At 39.2% G+C, this 26,198-nt stretch overlaps 1 long non-coding RNA gene across 2 annotated transcripts; it reads right to left on the bottom strand.

Annotated features, from left to right (window-relative positions):
• Positions 1–18,641: 18,641 nt before the first annotated feature.
• On the bottom strand, positions 18,642–20,032 carry LOC122039670. 2 transcript variants are annotated; one of them, XR_006128318.1, is made up of 4 exons: positions 19,408–20,032; positions 19,243–19,318; positions 19,036–19,111; positions 18,642–18,692 (listed from the first exon to the last, which is right to left on the bottom strand). It is a non-coding gene; the product is annotated as an uncharacterized LOC122039670 (long non-coding RNA). The 2 variants fall into 2 exon arrangements; XR_006128317.1 differs by having other exon boundaries at positions 18,658–19,111.
• Between the last annotated feature and the right edge of the window lie 6,166 nt (positions 20,033–26,198).

Raw genomic sequence — 26,198 nt, 5'->3', positions numbered from 1 at the left:
GTCTGCTTGTTTGCTAGTCCTCCCTTCTGGTTACCTCCTGAGTTCCACTGCTTTCTCTTGTGACCCTTGCCCTTCTAGTTCTGCTTACTTGACTGGGGTTTCTGGCTCCCCACTGTCTTGTCTTCGATCTTGACTGGCTTGTGTTGCTCTCGTTGTGCCTTGATGCTATTCAAATAATGCTCAACGACTAATGCTCTGTTGACCAGCTCTTCGACAGTCTGGGGCTGGTGAGTTCCACTACTCACATTAAGTGCTATCACTGGTCTCAGCATCCTGAGCATCTGTCTGACTCGTTCCTTCTCCGTGCTTACTAGCTCTGGGCAGAGGCGAGCTAGCCTGTTGAACCTTTTAACTGCTTCTTCCACTAACAGGTCACCTTGTCTGAATTCTATAAACTCTTCATAGTGCTTATTGGTGATCCGCTGGCGAAAGAATTCTTCATAGAACTCTGTCTCAAAGTCAGCCCAGCTCATCTGATTAACTGCTCTCTTGCTCTTCACTCTCTCCCACCACATACGGGCATCTCCAGATAAGGAAAAAGAAGCACACTTGACCTTCTCAACTTCTGGCCAGTCAAGAAGCTCCATGGTGCTCTCTAGTGTCTTGAACCAAGCCTAAGCATCCCAGGGCTCAGTCGTGCCTGAGAAATTCTCTGGCTTCAGTTTCAGCCACTGTATCAGATATGCTTCTTGTCTTCTAGGTGTTGTGGCGACTTCTAGGGCGGCTGGTGGAACCTCAGTCACCACTGGAGTCTCCACATTGATAGTTGGAGGAGTGGGAGGGACTGGCTGCTGATTCGCTATCAGATTGACGATCACTTATTGCTGCTCTGCCACTTATCTCTGGAGTTGAGCAACAACTTCAGAGAGATTTGGTTCAGCTGTTCTGGGCTCTTCATTCTCCTGTGCTCGGCCCTCAGTACGAGCGGTACCGGGACATCCTCTTCTTGATATCTAGTTATGCAGGGAAAAACTTAAAATTGTCCCTACACTTTCTAGACATATATACATATGTAAACAAAAGAAAACAAGAACTTTCATCTTACTAAAGCATATCTAAGCAAATACTCTATACTGCAAATAATAAGGAAAAGCATAAAAGAAAACTTAAATACTTCTTACTTGAAGACGGCAAGGATGGTGCTGATGTGTGATGCTGGAGAATGGAACTGCTCTGATACCAACTGTAACGACCACCCTTCTTACTACTACTACTCTCTAAGGGTGACCGTTACTTAACTACTAACTCTACTTAACCGGTATGATCGAAACCACGAGGAGTCTGTATCGAAAAATTTTGGCAGCATCTCCCCTGTACTGGTGACCATAAAATGAGATACATACATAGTATACTTCAGCCACAGGCGGCTGGAACATATATCAAACAACCACGCAGTTCATATATAACCAAAATAATCAACTCTCGCAAAGCACGATAAAACGATCCATAGAATAGCATGTACAAGTTCTAAATTCTTTTAACAATTTTACGAAAATAGTCTTAATAAATTCTTGGCAAATCCCTAGATCTCTCCATAGTCCAGGCATCACACATCATCGAACACCTCCTTGTCGCCTTCCTTTGCTAAAACTTTTCCTTTCCTGTATCTGCAGTAAGAGGAAATGCAAACTATAAGTAAAATTTTTTTAGTAAGCGCTATCTAACTCACAAAAACACGGATATGCATGTATACAAGAAGAACTAGAAACTGTATTCTTTAAAGGAAACATATATAGCTACTCATGTTAATCTGATAGCAATAAAGATTACCCATGCTCAACTAATAGCAAAGCAATAAAATTAGCATACTCATGACATACAAGAATAATCTGCATGCTGGAAGATAAAGCTAATCAAGCTAAATAACTAATCAAGAAACAAATCAAACTAATACTGCATGCTTCGAATTAAAAGAAGCTAAACTTGCTGACTCTAAACATAAGTGAAGCTTGTTTCATTTGTTTCAAAACTTATACTTTAATACTTCAAAATAATAATCATCTTCTTTTGGGGCCCAGGCTTAGTACCAATGCGCGCTCCCTAATAGGGACTGTGGTAGCTAGTCATCAGTCCTACGAGGGCAAAGACCTTGGTCTTACCAGGGCCAAGACCTTGGAATTGGTCACCTGGATTTGTTTAACGACAACCTTGGAAGTCGGGTACTAGCCTCCTTAAAATAAAATACTTGTTATCTTGTAATATTCTTATAATAAAATGCCTTGGCATTCCTTTGGGCACTTAGTGTGCTGCTGATCCCTATACTTAAAATTTAGGGATCCTATCAAGACCTTGGTCTTTTCTTACAACATTTTTTTTAGCACTTGGTGTGCTACTAATTCTAAACTCCATGACATTTTTCCCAACATTTTAATTCTGTCACCAATCAAGCTTATCAATCATAGGCTTATATTCAAACAAGGTGTAATGGCATGTTTCCATCATGGCATTTAGAACTTGTATACATATATATCTTTGCATAGTTCGGTCATGGCTACTCCTACTTGTGGTACATGGAAAATAATTCATTACTAGCAAACCTTTAAACATTAACAAGGAAAACATTAAACTAAGCAAATGTGAAACATTAAACTGAACCAATGTACGAGCTATCCTCTACCACTAAGAAGGTGCAACATCAACTTTTTTTCTTATCTGTTACATGAGTTGGAAGATCATACTAATAGATTTACATTGTTACTCTAAACTATACATGATCAAAGTGCCCCTAATTAAATTAGGAAATTGTCCTAACCTTTAGATCAGTGACCAAACATTTGTGGTAAGAATTTGGAACAGGAACTGTGTAAGTAGACATAACAATAGCACAAATTCTAAACTGTACAGCAGCTCCAAAGGGGGCTACTCGTGTCCAGCAAGTTCCAAAGAAACCAAAATCTGTAGTAATCCAAACCATATACCTAACTAACCAATTAATTTCTTTCCTTGAGATTCTCGGTAGCAGACTTCACAAGAAATCAACTTCACAGCATGCTCCAAAAAGATCAAGAGACACAAGGAAAACTCAAATCGAATTCGGAACTACTCTTACCACAGGTGAGTAGCAACTTACAGTGGTTTCTTGGACTCACAACCAGAGAAAGGCAGGTTCTAGGGTTTCGGGTGGAGCTTGAAATGTCGGCGATTCCTTTGTGTCCGCGTCTCTTCTTGACGAGAGGAGCTCGATGGTGTGAGGACCTCACGGAGAAGGGTGCTCGTCGGCCGCCGGAAATGCCCTAGCTCTCTACCGCGTTTCCGCCCGAGAGGAGAAGTGCCGTCGAACTCGAGAGAAGGGGAGAGGGAAAGGATTCGGGAAAAAAAACAAAAAGAAAAACTAAGTTCTCTTTTCTTATAACTAGGGTTTTTATTATCTAACTACTGCTTATATATATTTCGTTCCATATTCTTTCACAAAACGTTTGCGGAACAGTTGGCTAGCCGGATTCGCTTAAAGTTGGGTTCGGCCTGAGGTCCCGGGTTTGAATCTCGGCTTGGACATTTTTTGTCGAAACTTCCTTCGTTTAGTAGAAATACCAAACGACCTCCAAAAATTACATAAAAATACTCTAAAAATTTATAAAAATCTCTAGAATATTTCTAAGGCATTTTAAAATAATTTAAAATTATTTTTGGGACTCAAAATGAGGAAATTTGGGTTGTTACATAAACATAACAAGTAGCATAACTATAACCAAAAATATACCTCAAAACCAATAATTACACAAACAAGTCCAAATGCTAAAATGTAAGTAGACCCAATAACAATAAAGAGGCAAACTCTCAAGGTGATGTGGAACTGGCAGACAGGACCTCCAAGCAACTCCATAAATCCTCTACCCGCTCCTTGGGGAAAAGAGAACAGTAAAAGGGATGGTGAGTTCAGGTGGCTCAGCGGGTAATAGACATGATAGTACATGATCAACATAGAATATGAAGATCAAAGCATTCGGTCTTAGTATGAAAATAAAAATATGATCATATATGACATAATAAATGCACATACTAGTACCGATCTAACATACATGGTATAATGATCCATAATCACTAGGTATCAATAACTGATCTTATTGTAATACTTGAGCAATATATATAACAGCATATATATATATGATAAATAAATATATATGAATCTTGACAATCATATGCAACAATCATATCTCAAGCAAATACAACATATCACAAGCATATGTAGATATATCTTCAAAAGATGCATCACGCATCATATGCATATAAACATGTATGTGTCACTCCTATACTCCACTCCAGCTACCACTGCATCATGTAGGATCGAAAGCACTAGATGGGGGGGCGGGGATAACGCTCATGACTTTTTCAGATTTTCGGAAAACAATTGGAGTAAAACATGGCAGAATAAATAAAGGAAAATAAAAACAATGCTAACTTTTGATTTTACTTGGTTTGGAACCTTTGATGACTCCTACTCTAAGGACCATGATCATTGATCACTTTCATTGGGCAATCAGTAATAGCTTGAACAAGATTACAATTTGAAGTACAATAGCTATACAAATTTAGTTACCAACAATAAGAGAATTAGAAGTTGTTCATTGATTGTCAGAGTAGCGTTTGGGCATTGTCAAATCATTCCAGAGTAGTGAGCAAGAGAAAAAGTTATTCTAAATGATCTTCTTGAAGTTGCTAGTCGAACCATTTTTATAGCCGAGTTGAACCTGATCCGATCCACTGATCTTAAGATCACTATTTGACTTGTCGTTGATCGGTCGATCGATCCTCCCTGATCAGTCAACTGATCCTTCTAAATCCGCCTAACTTTCTATCCAGATACTGCCACTTTAGATAGAAGTTTTCATTTGGTTGATTGATCCCGTAGTTCAGTTGACCGAACCTTCGACGCTCTTTGGCTTATCTGGTCTGATTAACCCAGTCCAATCAGCCTGCAGTCTATCTACTATTCAGTCGACTGAACTCGAGGTTCGTTCAACAGATCCCTTGGTCGAAAACTTAGTTATGAGTTGATATGATATCTAGGGTTCGGTCGACTGATCCCAACGTTCAGTCGACCGAGTAAGGGAAAAACCTTAATTTGCAAAATGTTAGTTTCTTGTAAAACAAAGTTAGAATAATAGGAAGATAAGGTATTTTGACAATTTCTGTACTGTGTGGTTCTAACTTTTAGATTTCTCAAAAATCCTAGGTCGAACCGATGCTTATTGTTTCCTCAACGGGGAATGTGTCCTCACCTACTTCTCTCAGGAGAGTTTAGCTCTTGCCAGATCGGTCTTCCAGACCGTTTGGACTTTTGCTTAGTATCCGAGATATCAGGACTTCATGCTGGACGTCTGATCCCTGACTCATCCAGTCTTCCACTTGGTGTCTGTGACCCCCAAGGATTTTCATCTAGCATCCTCGATTCTAGGATTTCGCCTAACGTCCTCGACCCACCAAGACTTTGCCCAATCCCCTAGACCAAGACTTCGTTACCTAACCATAACTAGGACTTTCCACCTGCCTAACATCAACTAGGACTTTCCTTTTCCTAAGATCACTTAGGACTTTCTTGCACACTCAGTTTAACTTGTTAGACAACAAGAAACTTTCACTTCGAACCCTTTGCCATCATCAAAACTTAGGTTCAAAAATCTATTGTTCCTGCACCAATACATCAATGTGGTCAAGCAGGTAGGACTATTATGATTGCTTATGTCTCCATCTACCACTACATCAATGTGGTAGAGACAGACAGAATGCAGAGTAGCTATCTAATTATATAACAAGGAGGAGTCACTGTCTACACCACTCTAGCTACCACTACTTAGAATGGCCTGGCGGGCATGACAAGACAAGTTGAATCCAACTCTAGCTATCACTCTCCCTGAGTGGCCGAATGGGCAGCAAAAATAACTGATGACTCTCTCACACCACAAGGGAGATAATGGTCATTGGGATGCATATAGTGTAATAATGAACATGATGTAAATAATCATGATACAAATATAGTCATCATCGATGCAATAACTCCATCATTATAGGTACATCCACCACTTAATCTATCCATCACCTAAGTCTATAAGTATGAATGAATCCAACAAGTGTCTACTAAACATGATATAAATAATCATGATATAGATGTTGGGATGTATACTAAAAGCCTAGCTTTTTGTATGAACATAAGAATCACATTGGTCAAATGTCTGCATTTATGTTAAATGCAGTTGCCGATTTAATTTATATTATAAAAAGGTAGATCCGCTACCTTAGCGGCCCCCCTAGTGCCGACCCCACGGATATGGAGGGAGGTTCATGTAGGTACACAGACCATAGGTGCATGGCGGGGTAAACCCCAGGTCGTCAGTTCATGAGAATCGACCCCTGACCATTACGCCAGAGATACCATGCGCCCACCGTCTGTGCTACGCCCTGGGGGCAAACCATTGGAATAGTTGTGTGTGGTGCCACAACAGAAGATCATGTTATCAGTTCCTTATAAATTATAAATAGTAGCTCACAACCAAGATGGATTGGGACAAACCATTGGAATAGTTGTAGTGTAATTTGGTATTAGTTTATCTTGACTATAAAGTTACACTAGTATATTATGTGTGTATTGAGCAGGACAATTTGAGGTTGTTTCGTTTTATACTAATTGCATAAAAGAATAAAACTTTTGTTATTATAGATGTGCGTACTCTTAATCTCGATATAATAACAAGCACATATACTTAGTATTTATTTCTTTAATTTATCAATGGGTGAGATTTAATTCATTAAATCAATAGGCCCGATAAGCTGGGAAATGATATTATTTATATATTATGTTGTTGATTATAGTAGGAAACTGTGTCCTAGTAATCTAGGTTGATGATGTCCCCTTGAGGAGCTCATAAGGATTGTCATGTAAATTCTATAGGTGGACTTAGTCCGGCATGACAATGAAGTTGAGTGATACTACTCTTGGAGCTAGATATTAATTAAATGAGTTGTCAGTAACACATTTAATTAGTGGACCTTCGATATTTTAAACACAGGGAGACTAACGCACTCATCATAAGAAGGAGCCCATAATGTAATTTGGGATTGGTGCGGTAGTTCAATAATAACTCTTTAGTGGTATGAGTTATTATTGATAAACTTGAGTTGGGTGTTCGGGGCGAACACAGGAAGCTCAAGCTCATCAGGAGACCAAAACTAATTTCTCCTCTCGGTCCTTGTTGTAGCCTCTATAAATCCTTGTATCCACCCTAAGCCCATCTTCTAGTCCATGTTATGGCTGGCTAAGCACATCTTGGTGTCCAAGATGTGGCCGACCAAGTCCTTCATGGAGCCCAAGTAGGGGTCGGCCAAGCCATGCTTGGTGACCAAGCATGGGGCCGACCAAAGTAAAAGGAAAAGGAAGTTTTTGATTAAAAATAAAATTTTGTTAAAATCTTTCCTTATTTGTAGTTATCTACAATGGCTAAAAGAGATATTTTATTTTTGTTAAAATCTTTCCTTTTTTGTAGTTATCTACATTGGTTAAAAGAAAGATTTTAATTTTGTTTAAAACTTTTCCTTTTATAGCCATCTACTAAGGGAATTTGAAAGAGACTTTCCTTTTATATCCATCCACATGATTTTAAAAGAGAGTTTTAAATTTTAAAATCTTTCCTTAAAAGAGAGATTTTAATTTTTGATAAAACTTTCCTTTTTGGTAACCATGATTTAAAAGAGAAGTTTTAATTTTAATCTTTCCTTTTTTTTTTGTAGATGTCTACGTGATTTAAAAGGGAGAGATTAATTTCAAAACTTTCCTTTATTGCCATGTACAATAGAAAATTTAGAAAAGAGAGATTTTAATTGTTGTTAAAATTTTCTTTTTTAAAGGGAGTCCACAAATAAGGAAGTTTTAATTATGTTTAAAACTTTCCTTTTTTATCGTGAGCAAAGATTATAAAAGAATGCCTTGTGGTGTAACACATATTATTATTCTCCTCTTCTCCTTTCTTGTGGCCGACCCTCTCCTTCTCTCTTCCCTTAAGGCCGACGACATCTATATTCCCTTCTTCCTCCTTTTCTTCCTTCTAAGGCCGGAGCTTAAAGAAGAAGAAGGAGAAGAGAAAAAGTACCTAGGTGGCCGGTTGCTTGGAGGGGAAGAAGAAGAGAAGAAGTTTCTTATTTTGGCATCCCTTGGTGGGTCGAGAGTCTTGGAGGAGAAGAAGTAGTTTAGGTGGATTCTATCTTGGTAGATCGTTGCCCATACAATGTCCAAGAGGAGGAGAGGAATACAACAGAAGATCAGGAGGTCTTTAGCTACAAAGAAAGGTATAACTAATTAATGGTTTCCACTTCGAATTAATTAGTTAGTTTTCTTTGCATGGATTCTGAAACACCAATACAAGAGGCTAGCGATTTTATGTTTCGATTTCGTGCTATCAATTTTGTATTTTGATTTTGCATTTCGATCTTGTGTCTCTATTGTGGTATTTGTAATTAAACATAGGGTTACTATAAGAAGTTAAATATCCATTTTTTTGAAAGGTTTTGCATAGGAAGTGGTGGATGATCCCATAACCAAGAAGGCCTAGTATCTCACCATGTTTAACCTGGAAGTCAATCTTTGAAATAGATATTTAATCAATTTCTGTAATATGGTTTAACTTAGGAAATCACATCGGTTAAACTTGGAGTAAAAATGTTTAGTATCGTTTCCAATCCAAGTTTAACTTCTGAAGAGCAACTTGGATTAATAATGTTAAACATCGTTTGCAATCCAAGTTTAACTTCAGTAGAGCACATGGGTAGCTAGGTTAAGTTCTGTGCTTGTATAAATTTTTGTACAGGAGAAATAGAAAGGAATCCAGGTGTAGCAACTAATAATAGACTCAGTAATGATCAATACAATAACTCAATCAACATATGTGCATCTAGTACATGATCTAGCAATCACATATATCTATATGTATGAAAAGATCCAATAGGTATCTACTAAATATCATTCATAGTAAATAGTAACACCTATAGTACACTCCCTCCACAAGTGAACCCTACAACATATTGACAGTCAAAAGATTAACTCTTATAGTGCACACCATACACATATGCACACTACACCATATGAGTAATCAACATGATAACATCTATAGTACATACCATACATGTGTATATTCTGTAGAGTATAGATAACCAAAGCTAAGAATATATAAGTGATCCTGTCTGAAAGTTGACGAGATGGAAAGCTAGTGATGTGGCGCTCCCGCTGACCTCCTGTAGATTCTGCTCTGACCTGCAACACAGATTATGTTAGTGCCGAGCTAGGGAAGGGGGCCCTGGCATTGGCTCTCCGACACTCAAGTCAGTTACCGACGATGAAGTAGAAGGCGGAGCAATAAGAATAAATAGTAGTGAGAACAGTGTCTATCGTGTATTGTGTGTTGCGTACCTCCGCCGATGCTTCGACCCCTTTATATAGAGCTCCTATAGCACGCGTGCATGCTCCCCAAGATGAGCATACTTCCCAAAGTTTTCCCTAAATAGACTTGTCAGTAAAGTGTCCCTAATACAGTATGTTAACTAGCCGAGCATATCTCTAAAGTGACAATGGAAGCCTCCGTCGTAAGATCTTCTGTTTGTCCATGCTCGGTGTCGGCGACACTAACTCCCAAAAGGGTGTCGATGGATAATAGAGTATACTGCTAGGCTGAGTGGGTTGGCGGCTCGGACGGAACTTAGCTGTTCTTGTCTATCGTCTGCTCGGCTAGAACTCCATTATGCTTGTGTTATGTCCGTTCGACCAGAACACCCCTATGCCCGTGTCGTGTCCGATCATTCGTTTGGCCGGAATGCCCCTATGCCAATGCGAGACCTGCTGCTTGGCCAAGCGGGGTAGTTGCTCGGCCAAAGTTCTGCTCTGCCAATGTTGAGCTGGTTGTTTGGGCGTCAGTCGTTTGACACCTCCCCGTGTCGAAGTTGGGATCTGACCGGGACCTTCTCCCCCCGGTCGGGACATGGTCGCCTGACTGGCCGATGCTATCTGTGCGTTGACCACCTTGACTTTGACCTCCACCGTGGCCACTATCCTCCGCGAGGTGGGGCCCCTCATAATCACTGCATCAATAAGCAGTAACTAGATCACCTCTAAGGTCAATCAGGTAAGTATCAAGCATGAATAAATATGAGTAGATTTAAGGTAAAGTGATCTAATTCATCAATTAAAAATCATGCACTAAGTTTAATAAATTATAAAGGCTAAGGAAGAAGTACCCACCTCAAAATAAAGATTGTCCTAAGCTAATCCCATGTTAAGATACTCGTCACAAATCAGGATCCTACATCACATGTGCAATTTAGCTAATTACATATTTACAAATAGCTAAATCACATTCCGAAATAAATAGCTAACCCCAAATCATTAGTTACCTTTGGTTAATTTCCCTTATTGATCAATTTAGATCTAACCCAACCCTAATTTAATCCATCCAAGTGATTAGATTAAATTAGATCATCAATTAACCTTAATCATTTCACAATCAAATTAGATTAATTAATCTTAACCATTCCACCCTTACTTAGGATTAAATTTAAGCATGAATCACCTCCCCAAAACTCATCAAAATCCGGAGGCTCCTCTATTGACTCATAGTTGGAGATGCTTGCTGCCAGAAATTATAGCCGAAGCAAGGTGAAGTTGTTATCCACCAAATCAGATACCCTAAATCATCCCTGAGTATTGTTTAATCACTCAAATAATTTACTAGGGTTGATTGATTACCTCGGGTGTGGCAGCAAGGAAGCATTGTGATTGGTAAAGAGGGTTTGAGAGTGTGAGGGTGTGCAACAGTTGTACCCGGCTTCCTACAATGCCGGCTATGGTTGAGGTCTATCATCGATGGTCGTGGTACAACTTTGGTGAAGGAGATATAGTGATGGTGGAAGGGGAACTAGGGATCTGCTGGTGATGACCCCTCGAGTGGCAATAGCCACTGCTCTGCCTGGGTTCACAAGCGAGAGGGTCCACACAATGGATTCGAAGATGGAAGAGGGATTGCCAACCCATACTCACATCGAGGAGTGGCTCGGCACTGTGGCTCATGGAAATTGAGAGAAGAGAAGGATCGGGTGAAGGTTGGTGTTGATGTTGTCGATTTGATCCCTCGTGAAGAGCCGATGGTGGATCTGTAACGGCTATTAAGAGAGGAGGAGGGAGAGGTCGGCAGTGAGATGTGTTAGATTTTAAGGGATGTCTTAAGGTAACACTACAACAAAAATGGCCAACGACAACGGATATTATCCGTTGGTATAGGTTCAAAAAACTATTGTAACTGACAGCATTGTAAAAGGCATTGCCCTACGACAACGACTTTGAATCCGTTGTCTTTGTAGACATTCGACAACCGTTTTTATCCGTTGCTGTTTATATGCTCAAAATTTTTTTCCCCTATACGACAATGTTTTAAAATCGTTGTAGTAGATAATTTCGATAACAGATATAAACCGTTGTGGTAGACCCTTTTTACAACAGATATAAATCATTGTGGTAGATATAAACCGTTGTGGTAGACCCTTTTTACAACAGATATAAATCGTTGTGGTAGATAATATTTACTCATTTTGGATTTTACAATAGTTTATAACTGTTGTAGTATATAATTTTAATATGTTTTACAATGGATATAACCATTGTCTTTTATCACTTTTCACAAAAAAAATTCCGTTGTGGTTATGTATTTTTTACAACGTTTCTAATCGTTGTCTTTAATGTTCATGTTGTAACATGATAATACCAAACTACAAATATGTTTTTAATATAAGCAAACCATCAATACAAAACTAAATATTTACTATATTAAATCCAAAATAAACATCCATAAATCATCTTGTAGCCACACATATACAAAATATACAAAATGAGTTGTACTCATCAAACTTAGTAGTATCAAACCATAAATCACATGTTTTCCATTACTGTTCTCCATATGGCTTTCACACATTAGCAAGGCAATCTATAACCTAACAAAGCTCACTCCTTGCATCCAAAATCTCAAGCCTCACGAATTGCCCGAGTTACGTACCTGCAAGAGAAAAATTAAACAAAACTTATCAAAGAAAAATATAAAATATAAGAAAAAAGAGAATTGTAGTAAGTACTACATGAACTGTAACTAGAGAATAAATATTTCGCATAGCTCTAATATCTAGACATGAGAGAAGGATTTCTAGAATTCCAGGACAACACTCAATGTCTGCAAAACGGAAGAGAAAAATCTACATAAAATCTACATAAAATATAAAGCAATTCCAGGATAACACTCAATTCTAGAATTCCAAATTTAGATTTATTTATATAAATCTACATAAAATACAATCAATATAACCAACTTATAGTCTAAGAAATAAAACTTATGCAATACAAGTAATTTAACCAACTTAGAGTTGTCTTGGTAACTTCCATTGGAAAACTTATGCACGTAGCTTTAAATTCACAGAATAAGTTTACTCTGCCAGTACCTATCTATTAGATCAATGAATTTCATTGACATTGCCATTGAGTTTATAAATAATCAGTCAAGAACATTCTTAAAAGATACTCGTGGCAATAAGAAATCAACTAAACCTGCGAAAAATGCATCTAAACCTGGAGCCTGCAGGAGGTCATAACAAATCAACTATTCAAATATCGATTTAGGATGCGGACTTGCTGAGTTATAGGCCGGATTGACAAAATGACAAGAACTCGTCTAGACAAATGTTGAAAACAGACAAGGAATTTGATATATGCTTTGTTCCTAGAAAAATGTTTTTATATACAAAACATGCTCATAATTTCAGTCAACATGTTATAGACTCCATCTACTAACTTAGTCGAATTTAATCACTATACGATGAGCTTATTTCCCGGAGGTAAAGTTTAATAGACAAAACAAAAACAAAATTATAAGGACACCACGACAATACCTATAACTAAATTCACAAAATGTTCAATTAGCAAGATAGCACATGGATGTATATTAGATATTGACATATCAAAGCAAAAGATGAGAACAAAGAGAGGCAATAAATTATTGGGCAAAGGAGTTAGCTAGCAGTGAACAAAACAAATTATTGGCACTAAGGAATCAAAATCAATAGGTCATGGAGTCACAAACAAACTGTTTAAAATTGATACACACTTCGCCACACAATGATACTTGGACAATTCCTTCGTGCCTTTTTTTTTAAAAAAAAACACTTGGATCCCAACTAAAACCTGACATCCCTATCAATCACCTTTAAACCTTTTATAGAAAGTGACATAAGCAACTACCATGTGCACTGCATTTATACTTCAACAGTGAGGGAGTTAGGCTTAATGGTCTAAAACTAGGAACTAATGTAATAAAAACTAGTAGTAGATCTAGGAACTAAAGATAAGCAGAATTCAGAACTGATTTTAAAATGAGAGAGGGATAAAAAGAAAACCATCAACCATAGAATTTACAAAATGATTCAGAATGATTCCAAATGAAGTTCAACCATCTTTTGAAGTCTAGTAATTTATACCTAGTAATGAATATAGTCTAGTACGCAATCCACCCATTCGGATCACACTTCGTCAATTTCTTCATTAGAGTAAATTATTTTCACGAACTATTAAGAAACCTAGATTATATTAGTAAAAAATCAGTAATGAAGAAGAAAAATCAAATAAAAGAAATTATTTGAAAAATTGAGAATTGTCAAATATTACCATTGAGATAAGTGAATCCTTCGCGCTGGTAGCATTTCCTTCAATAATTTCTCTCATAAATTTCATCACATAAAACCTACATTGTTTCGCATCAGGTTGTCGAGGACCCTATGTTAACAAAAAAGTATCAATGAATAATGCACATTTAAATATTTTTTAATTAATCACAAGTAGACATATGTGTGTATATATAATATACAAACCTTTACAACTTCCCACGTAGGCTCCTTTTTCCCTTTCCTTTCTTTGTTCGAATTGAACAATTTCAAGCTCCTTCATACAACAAGAGTTGATATATGAGTAATAAATTAAATACTTAATTAAAAAAATATATACTCACATATCCACTACATATTTCCAGTCCTCATAACGATTGCGATGATTAAGTGAATCGAACAAATAAACATCTCTATATAAGGGTCGATGACAGTCAAAATTCAATGACAACTATGCATAAAACAGATAGTTAATGCATAAATTCAAAAAAATTGTCGAAAAAAATCTATTAGAAATAAAATTGTAATATTTATTTACCCAACATTGTGTGGTGCCAAAACTAGTTGATTTCTTACTGCACCACTCAACCTATCAGCCAAAACACTTGCCTAGCTATTCAAGTATTCAATCTTTTCATTTTTGCCTAGTTTGGATACATATGGTATTACTGGGTGGGTTTGTGGATCCACAAATTTGAACTTATCGACCTTGTTTTCTTTTTTCATCTTTTTGAAGAGAAACCTTCCATTCAAGCAAAGTAATGTTACTATGTTAAACAAATAAAAAGGAAAAAATTCGAGTGAAGTGAAAACTTACCACATGCAAGCAACCAGACAATTAACAGATATTGGCTCCAACTCATAAAAAGGTATGATGTCTTCAATGTTCACAAGAAGTTCATACTCATTGTCAAAGAAATCATGATAAAAAATAATTGATATATATTTTTTCGAGCTGTCCAAAACACGCTTAGAGTAATAGTACAATAAATGTAATGACCGTGGGACATTTGATGGCAAGGCGGGATTACTTCTTGCCACGACACTTTTCTTCCTTTGAGGCTTCTACAAATTGCAAATATAAACATGTTAGTGGAAAGTTCCATCTCTTATGTTCAGCATCTTTCTGAACAACCCTTTAATTGGGTTTCAATTTCCATCAATGTTCTTGTTCATGCATGCAACCTCAAAGTACAGATTACATGTGTGTGCTAGCTCTTATATATCTTGTATTACTAAATTTTATCCAACAAATACGTACAACCTTGAATCAAAATCTAAGAAGGTTTAGTTGGAAAAATCCAGCTAAACAACTATGCCAAGCAAATGAGAAAAAAACCAGAAAAACATACATTGAACAAATTAGAAGCTGGAAATTTGTGGTTGCTGAAACGAGTCCACAAATAATCCCAATGAAGATTTAATAATGTGTGGACAATGTGGTTCCTGAATAAGTAGGAAATTTACCTAATTTTTCATCACTACCCAACGTGCAGGCCAAGCAACATGGGTCCCTATAGCGTCACCAGTAGGTATCACATTCATTTGGAATGGGAAAGGGCAACCTTAGCTTGCTGAATTCTCCACAGCCTCATCAATCGAGACATGCATGCAATTCATGGGGAACGGGACACCATGTAGTAATTTTCCATCCCCATTGACATGAACAACCGTACCATAGGCCACAACGTTGGACTTCGATTCTAGTGACAGTGCAACTAGCATACCCTAGAAGACAATTAATCATGTCATAAATTGATGCACTCATTATTGCAATAATATTAAGTATCCACAATTAAATACATATATACCTGCAAAAACTCAGTCTTGCTTAAAACTTGCGTGTCATCATCATTCAAAATTTTATAAAATGGGATACTCTTCTTTGGTTTGATCTTATCCTTACTCATGGTTGGCAACTTCACCGATCAACTATGTTTCTCCTCAAACTCAAAGTCGCATGCACCCTTTTTGAACATTTCTTCAAGTTTCTATATGCATGCATCTTGATCTACTATGCATGCACTTTGTTCTGAGATTAGCTTCTTTGCCTCTAACAACTCCTTTTGATGACGAAGGATTAAGTCACCATCTTCAAGAGGACTATTCCAGATTCTGCCAACGTTAAAATAGAGAGTTGGAGTGATATGACCTCCAATACCCCTCACACGCCCAGCATGTTCTTCAGAATCTAGTGCATTTGTGAGGATATCTTTCCTAGCCCCTTTAAACTGTAGCTTCCCCTCCCTTTTTTGTTGCATGTAATCATCCTGACATGTCCAAAGAAACAAAATAGTTACTAACAACAAAATTAATCAATAAAAAATAGTTATTCTTTCATGTATCAGATACAATCTTTTTTGCTGTCATTTTGAGATCATCGCCTTCAAATTCACTCTCCTTATTGGCCCACCCTCTCTTCCAAATAATAGCTCAATTTATATTATTATCTATTGGCGCTACTTAAAATTCTGTTATGTTTCTCCTGTATAAAAATTTGTACGAGCACAGAACTTTTCCTAGCAACCCATGCGCCAGAAGTTAAACTTGGATTGCAAATGAAACTTAACATTATTAATCCAAGTTCAACCCATGTGTTCATCAGAAGTTAAACCATATTACAGAAGTTGATTAAATATCTATTTCAAGGATTGACTTCCAGGTCGTTGGAGAGGCACTCGGCCTTCTTGGGTATGGTGTAACGCCCGACCTTCTACCCTTACCTCATAAAGGACAGACGTTACCCTTAATATGTACATCTTAATTTTTTTGGCATTCTTACACATTATGTACTGCTCATCCCATAGGTCTATTCTAACTTGATCGACTGATAGGACATGACCTGGAGCCGAGCAAAGCTGCACGGCCATGTGAATCCACACGACCGTACCCCTTGGCCGAGAGAGAGAGGTACACGGCCGTGTGAATCCACACGGTCGTGCCCCCTTGGCCGAGGGGAAGAAGTGCACGGCCGTGTGAATCTACACGACCATGTCACCTTGGCAGAGAGGAACGGGTCCACGACCGTGTGAATCCACACGATTGTGTCCCCCTGGGCCGAGAAGAAGAGGTGCACGGCCGTGTGAATCCACACAGCCGTGTCACCTTGGCCGAGAGCAGGGAGTAGGGGTGTCACGCCCCGGAGGAGTCTCTGTCCGAAGAAATTTCGGCAGCATCTCCCCTGTACGGCGGACAATCTGAAACTTTTCTACAAGCACTATATACCTCAGCCACATGCGGCTGGAATAATAACAATAAAAGAAAACAAACACCACGCAGTTAATATCAAATTCAGCCTCTGGCTGACACAACCACGCAGTTAACAATAAAGCAGCCCACTCGGCTGTACCAAAACCAAAACACAAAAAAAACTGCTAGCCGGCTAGACTTACACAACCAATAACATAAATACGAAATACCACATAACAACGTCAACACTCCAAAAATAAAACCAGAGTACAGAGCTAAACAAACTGATACATAAAACAAACAAAACATACGTGAAACCGATAAGTCTTCTGATGTGACGTGGGGACCAGCAGACAGGATGCTCCAAGCGACACCATAAATAACCTGGTACCTGAAAAATATAGAGTCCACGGGGGTGAGTTCAACAACTCAGCGAATACCAATAGACATGCCTAGTAAGATATATCTAACAACAATAAACATGGAATACAGCTTCCTAATCATATATCTAGGAAAGATGCAAAACTGAAAGGTAACTAAGGAAGCTGTACTCACCAGGAACTCCTATCCAAACAAAAGGGTCGTCAAACCGAAAGTGCCCTAAATCCTGTATGCATGTCAAACATATGCATCCAACCAAATGCAGCAAATAAATGCAGCAAACACAATCACAAGAAATAAATGCATCAATGCATATGATGTCAATGATGCGTCCTGGTCACCCCTGACGCCAGTCAGTCATCTCACACACAAATGGCGAGACCGAGTGGGTAGGGCTGTGACAACCGTGCACTCTGTCGTCACTGCTCCTGATGAGTGACCGAGTGGACGGGATGCTGTCGGAGTACTCCTGTCCTGTGACCCCAAATCATAAATGGGGGAGCTCAATGCTCTCAACTCCCGGTACACGATGACGGGGAGGATATCTCTGCCGGCTACCACGCTGAGTCTCCTGACCAACGGAGCCAAACAGAGTCCACCGTCTGCCGGCTACTACGCTGCTACACTACATGCCAGCGGAGCCAAACAGAGCGGAACTGTCTGCCGGCTACCACGCTGAGTCCTCAGACCAACGGAGCCAAACAGCAGAACCGCCACACACCTGTCTGATATACCACTAAACCATGAGTGGGGGTGTGTGCAGTACATGTAACTGGCGATGGGCTCAACCATAGTGGAGCCGACAATCGCACAGCATGCAATCATGATGCATGTCACTATGCATAGCAAAAATTGATCAACATAACCATATCCATATATATAATATGGGTACCACAACATCAGTGAGTCAAATCTACAGATCTAGGGTATACAGGTCCTCTATGGTATAACAACCTAGATCCTAAACATATCTCCCTTCCATAACATATGTACCAACAATATACACAGATCAAAGAATCAAAATCTAGGTACACGAATCATATGTGATATACAAATAGAGGTACACAAGCCGGTCATGGCATAAAAACCTAAATATCAGATAATCTCGATACACATGACTGAAACCAAAAGTCCAGAACCTAGTCCTAACCTCAGTAAAACATGGTATGTCACTTATTCTAGAAACTAAGATACTCATTGTAACACAGTACTCATGGCAATAAATCACATGATATAAGCACGGATACATCACAGGCGATAAACCTAACATGCTATGGATATCAAACAATGACATACCAAAGACAAACATGTTCATTGCTTGTAGTTATAAAATACTATGCATATCCAAAGACAATATCATAAAAGATAAGTCAAGAGGTACCCGCCTCAAATAGAAGGTCCAATCTAGTCCAAATCCGACGTTGAGATGCTCATCTCGAATCAGAGTCCTGTATCAATATATTTTATTTAGCTAAATTCACATGGGTTAAATAGCTAAATAAAATCCCTAAAACCAATTAAGGAAACCTCAATGCAACGATAAATTTCGATTCATCCAATCCATTTGATTGAGTCAGGTTTAATCCAACATTCCTAACTCATCGAATAAATCCAATGATCCTCGATCAATAATCAAACACTCCACGTATGAAAAATCAATTCAATGAGCCTAACGACATACATTCCATCATGATATTCAACCAATCCAAATTACACAAACCATAATAGATTTACTAACTCCAAAATCCATTTATACTAACAACAATGCATTTACCTCAATCCAAAACTCACCCAAATATGCATATTCGGCTGTTGAGTCACTGCCGAAGACGCCTGCTGTCGTTCCAACCAAATACCTCTGGTTAACCTAGAGTATGGATCGTTAGTCAGCAAATACACATGTACAAATTGATTACCTCATACCTAAATCAAATCTATCATCACAATAGTCCAAACAACATAGAGTCTATAACAAAGATATAATTCTCTACTTCTTACCTCACTACCTAGCCACTGTTAACGCTGGATCAAGATGGGTCGGACCAAGAACTACCCACCTAGTACAATCTCCCTGCTGGAAATCTTTCCCACTGGTCAGATCCAATTGAGATCAAGAATTGGAGATAACAAATTAAGCAACGACTAAATTCCAATCAATCTTACCTTCTTCCTCTCCACTGATCAGAGGTGATCAAGGATCCGGCGACAATGCTAGGGCCCGATGAGACCGGCTGGTGGCGCTGTTTCGTGCGGCAGTGAGGAATAGATCTAGGGAACGGTCCTTTCCCCCTTTGGCCGTCACCTAGGACAGAGGTGCGATGGTGCTCGGGTGGCTCGCGGCTAGGGCACATAGAAGACAGCTTTGCTCGGCGGCCGGAGGTAGAAAACAGAAGGGAAGAAGGGTTCAGCCGGCGAGAGCTCGCGGCGAGAAGAAAAAACTAGGGCACGGCGTCAAGACTTAGGGAAGGAAAAAGATCAGCGCCGAAATGAAATAGGCACGGGTAAGGACTAGGGCACGCGACGAGGAGAAGGAACCGCCGAGTGGCAGTTAGGGCACAGCATTTGGCGGGGAAGAAGGCTCGGTGCCGAGTTCGGCGAGAGGAACAGAAGAGGCGCGGGCGAGGCTCGAGTGAGGGTGCGGGGAAGAAAGAAACGGCGAGGGGGAAAATAAAAGAAAAAGAGTAAAAAGGTATTTATAAATAAAACATTTTCTCACTTAAACGGGTATCCAAAACAGGCCTTCCCGGAGCCCCGTTTTTATCCCGTAAACTCGTCCATACGAGCTCCGAAAAATTCCCGAAAAATTTCCAAAAATTCCAGAAAATTCCCTTATTAATATTCGCCTATTTTCGGTATTTTACATTCTCCCCCACTAATAAAAATTTGGTCCCCAAATTTCGTTATCTACCATCAGCAAGTACTAACAACAGACAGAAAGTATAAATGCTGAACGGTAAACTAAATCATATACCTCAAGTGAAAAGATGGGGTATCGAGCTCGGATAATATCCTCGAGCTTCCAAGTAACCTCCTCGTCCAAATGATGATGTCATCCGACTTTAACCAGCCGGGTAGTCTTGTTCCACAACTGACGCTCTTTCCGGTCTAGAATCCGTACCGGAATCTTCTCATAAGTGACGTCAGGCTGAATAGGAACTAAGATATCTATCAGTACATGTGTCGAGTCGGATATATACCTCATCAGCATAGACACATGGAATACGTCGTGAACGCCCGCCAAAGTTGGTGGTAGCGCTAAACGATAAGCTACCGCTCCAATCCTTTTCAAGATCTGGAAAGGTCCAATGTATCGCAGGCTAGCTTACCTCTGAGGTCAATCTCTTCACCCCTTTTCGTGGGTGAAACTCACAGAAATACATAGTCGCAAATGGAGAACTCTAAAAGTCTCAGACTCCGGTCAGCATAACTCTTCTAGCAGTCCTGTGCCTCTGACACTCTCCGTCTAATAGTACGGACCAACTCTGCCTCATACTAAGCTCTATGAGGTCCCAACAATTGGGCCTCACAGATTCTCATCCTGATCGACGACTGAGCAACTATGGTAACAAGAATACCCTGCTCGGTCTGTCCCTGCTCCTCAAGGTCAAACTCGAAGAAACCCTGAATCAAGTCTGTAACCACAACTCGGTGGCAAGCTAAAGTCCCTTTAGACTTCCGTCTAAGTACAACGACAACCACATTAGCTTTTCCCCAAATGATAGCTAATGGTACAATCAAAATCCTTCAGAAATTCCATCCATCTCCTCTGTCGGAGGTTAAGTTCCTTCTAAGTAAACAGATATTTGAGACTCTTATGGTCAGTGAGAATCTCAAATGTAACGCCATATAAAACAATGTCGTCAAATCTTCATGGCAAAATAATGGCGACTTGCTCCAGATCATGTACAGGGTAGTTCTTCTCATGCTTCTTCAACCGACGAGAAGCATAGGAGACTACTCTATCGTGCTGCATCAAAATAGCGTCCAAACCCGGTAGAGATGCATCGGTATAGAGCACAAATTCGTCCTCTCCAGAAGGTAAAATCAAAAATCGGAGCCGACACTAAACTCCGCTTCAGCTCCTAAAAGCTGGTCTTGCAAACCTCAGTCCAAGTGAACTTCACGCCTTTCCTGATCAGGCGTGTAAGTAGCATAACAATCCGTGAGAAACCCTCAACGTATCTCCGGAAATATCGAGCCAAACAAAGGAAGTTGCGAGCCTCTTATATCGACTCCGTCTACTCCCAACGGTAACAACCTCGATCTCCTGTGGAACCACGGTATACTCCTACTGGTGACCGTGTGTCCACATCATCATCACATAAGACAATCCAAATAAGCACTACTGATCATCACATATAGATGTTCTCGTCGAAACATCTCTAGATCTAAGCAAAGGTGGTGTACGTGACTCACCTCGGATCCGTAATAAATCGCAACATTGTCAACAAAGACAATGGAAACCGATCCAAACATCCTCGAAATACCAGAATCATCGAGTCCCTGAAAACACCTAAGGCACGGTAAGCCTAAATGGCAAAACCCAAGACACATAACATCCGTATCACAGACATTCCTATCCATAAGATCTCTGACAATAAGTCTGAAATCTAATCACCAACAATATAAATCACCAAAGAATAGATCCACCAGTGTGAGAGCAATGCTCCATCACAGAAAACACCATATATGTGGGAGCAATGCTCTACCACAAGAAATCCTCAATATGTGGGAGCAACGCTCCACCACAAATAATCCGAAATATGTATCTGCAATAAATATGGGAGCAATGCTCCGCTACAAGCAATCCAAAATATATGGGAGTTACGCTCTACCACAAACAAACATAAGTGCCCAAAGCATCCAACTATCTAGCCAGAGACTGCATGAGGTCACTCTACCATAGATCTCTGTGGGTAGCCTAGGGTATAACTACCTAGTAAGCAAATCAAATCCATCGTCAACTCTATCAATCTCCTAGTGGATCATCTACCAATAGAAAAATTAGTTGACAGGTAATACAACAATCCGTAACTATGGATAAATCAATTACATCCGTAATCCAAAACATACATTATTCGCAAAATCTATATCGTCTATATGACACGCTCAGACTACCTATCTATCTATGGTTTGACTTGTCAAGCCATTGGCATTTGGAAACATTTATGAACTTTTCTTCTCTGAACTTGTGATATGTAATACTACCATCAGCAATTGTCTAGAACAGAATACTTCACTCTGAGTTCTCTTGTAAGAACAAATTTTTGCTTATGCTCCTGTGCCTTAATATTATTGTAGTCCGAGGCAATTCAGTTCAATAAATCTTTAAGCTAAGCCAGTATGTATAACCCACAAACTAGTCTTTAATATTCGTGTAACCTCTTCAATTGATTGATCGCATGCTCTACCTCCAAAACCCTTTGCACATGTTCACAGTGGATACTACATCCAGGTCATATGGGCTGATCATTTATGAGATCATCATCCATCAACATCTTGTCCCTCGAACATGACGTATCATTTGATCCCAGGTAAAACTCAGTTATGGCTGTCAACAAGTAGCAATATTGTTTACACCTTTAGAACTTTAACTTTTTTTTTTCTTTTTTTTTTTTTCTCTGCATGCATTGCTGAAATCCAAAAACGATGAATAACTATAACTAAAACTAAAACTAATGTATGCATTATGTAACTTTCCTTGTATTTTATCAAATACAAGTAGTGCAGACTCAGAAATGCATAATCACACATAGACATTTCTTTGGTGTGTCTATTTCTACTTATATTAGAGTCACATCATGTTTCACTAACGCTAATTCAATATTGATCCAATCATTCAAGCTACACATACTCAAATACTACTACACTAAAATAGTTAACAGATCAGGCACACAAAGAATGAAGACACTCCGGTGGGCTTGAACTAATGGGGGGTTATCATATAAGGGAGTACAAGAGGCTAGTTGAAAAGTTGATACATCTTACATCCATAAAGTTCAACATCTCATTCCTTATAAACATGATTAGCAAATTCCCAGACCCCATGTCACATCAGTTAGCAAGCAATTCAAGGAACCTCCAATCCTTGAGTCTCCTATAATTTTGATTATGGATACTTGAAGTTTGTGAATTATAACTACAGATCAACCAAGCACTGTATAAAGTTAAAAAGGCAAGATGCAAATCATTGTGGTCAAGTTGAGTGCGACGATAGAATACAGAGGCATAACTCTTTCTATGTGTAACTTTTTACCAAACTAGTTAACAAAATTTGATGTAGGATTAATTATTCTTGAAGATCATCTTTATTAGCAAGCTAACTACAAGTTATAGATTTAAAGCTTAACCTTACTCTAAGTGCCTACCAACATCTTCTAACATCCTGTATCTGTTTCTAGAATTGCAAGAGGTAGCCCGTCAAAGCTCTACGATCATGGGTTGTATAGTTTCACTCGAGTGAAACAAGACATGTGATTGAAATAATTAGAAGCAACTGCAATAGTTTATACCAAACTGAAACTACTTATACACAAGCCAATGCATTCTGGTCAATTTGATTAAGCAGGCATGCTTGGGCAAACTTCTTGATTGTTTTGACCTTGAGAAGGGAAACTGTTTTCCTTAATATGAACCCAACATAGGTAAATCGGTCCTCAACTACCCAAGTCAATAAGGATAAATAAGTTCTCTACTAACCGAAGCAACATGATATTTAGGAAATACTATTCACCACCCAACTATTACTGGTGGTATGGTAGAAAAATTCTATGAGTCTATAATCACTGATCTCTACTAAGGCTTGATGGACCTAATTAATGGTTGACCCAACACGTCACATATGGTATATACAACTAATTATGTACACCAGGTACAAACAACTAAACAAGTACATATTGTATCAAAAACTAGCTCAGTACCAATAAAATGTATGATAATAGTATACAACTTACCTCCTATAGCTTGGAGATGTCCTGCTGCTGCCAGGTCCCAAAATCCGAAAAGTCACATCGAGAAGACTAAAACACGAAATTTGAAATACAGGAACATAAGACTCGTAAGCCGAGCTCTGATACCAAATAAAAATAAATTGGTATCAGATAAATTTCGAAAATCCAAAACACATAGCAAGTATCGTATACCTGCTCTGATACCACTAAATTGTCACGCCCCGGAGGAGACTCTGTCCGAAGAAATTTCGGCAGCATCTCCCCTGTACGGCGGACAATCTGAAACTTTTCTACAAGCACTATATACCTCAGCCACATGCGGCTGGAATAATAACAATAAAAGAAAACAAACACCACGCAGTTAATATCAAATTCAGCCTCTGGCTGACACAACCACGCAGTTAACAATAAAGCAGCCCACTCGGTTGTACCAAAACCAAAACACAAAAAAAACTGCTAGCCGGCTAGACTTACACAACCAATAACATAAATACGAAATACCACATAACAACGTCAACACTCCAAAAATAAAACCAGAGTACAGAGCTAAACAAACTGATACATAAAACAAACAAAACATACGTGAAACCGATAAGTCTTCTGATGTGACGTGGGGACCAGCAGACAGGATGCTCCAAGCGACACCATAAATAACCTGGTACCTGAAAAATATAGAGTCCACGGGGGTGAGTTCAACAACTCAGCGAATACCAATAGACATGCCTAGTAAGATATATCTAACAGCAATAAACATGGAATACAGCTTCCTAATCATATATCTAGGAAAGATGCAAAACTGAAAGGTAACTAAGGAAGCTGTACTCACCAGGAACTCCTATCCAAACAAAAGGGTCGTCAAACCGAAAGTGCCATAAATCCTGTATGCATGTCAAACATATGCATCCAACCAAATGCAGCAAATAAATGCAGCAAACACAATCACAAGAAATAAATGCATCAATGCATATGATGTCAATGATGCGTCCTGGTCACCCCTGACGCCAGTCAGTCATCTCACACACAAATGGCGAGACCGAGTGGGTAGGGCTGTGACAACCGTGCACTCTGTCGTCACTGCTCCTGATGAGTGACCGAGTGGACGGGATGCTGTCGGAGTACTCCTGTCCTGTGACCCCAAATCATAAATGGGGGAGCTCAATGCTCTCAACTCCCGGTACACGATGACGGGGAGGATATCTCTGCCGGCTACCACGCTGAGTCACCTGACCAATGGAGCCAAACAGAGTCCACCGTCTGCCGGCTACTACGCTGCTACACTACGCTGGGTCATATGACCAACGGAGCCAAACAACAGAACCGCCACACACCTGTCTGATATACCACTAAACCATGAGTGGGGGTGTGTGCAGTACATGTAACTGGCGATGGGCTCAACCATAGTGGAGCCGACAATCGCACAGCATGCAATCATGATGCATGTCACTATGCATAGCAAAAATTGATCAACATAACCATATCCATATATATAATATGGGTACCACAACATCAGTGAGTCAAATCTACAGATCTAGGGTATACAGGTCCTCTATGGTATAACAACCTAGATCCTAAACATATCTCCCTTCCATAACATATGTACCAACAATATACACAGATCAAAGAATCAAAATCTAGGTACACGAATCATATGTGATATACAAATAGAGGTACACAAGCCGGTCATGGCATAAAAACCTAAATATCAGATAATCTCGATACACATGACTGAAACCAAAAGTCCAGAACCTAGTCCTAACCTCAGTAAAACATGGTAGGTCACTTATTCTAGAAACTAAGATACTCATGGTAACACAGTACTCATGGCAATAAATCACATGATATAAGCACGGATACGTCACAGGCGATAAACCTAACATGCTATGGATATCAAACAATGACATACCAAAGACAAACATGTTCATTGCTTGTAGTTATAAAATACTATGCATATCCAAAGACAATATCATAAAAGATAAGTCAAGAGGTACCCGCCTCAAATAGAAG

The sequence above is a fragment of the Zingiber officinale genome, chromosome 2A, assembly GCF_018446385.1.
Source record: "Zingiber officinale cultivar Zhangliang chromosome 2A, Zo_v1.1, whole genome shotgun sequence".
Taxonomy (NCBI): Eukaryota; Viridiplantae; Streptophyta; class Magnoliopsida; order Zingiberales; family Zingiberaceae; genus Zingiber; species Zingiber officinale.
Note: the sequence above shows the minus strand (reverse complement) of the source record. Positions and strands in the feature narration are given on the sequence as shown.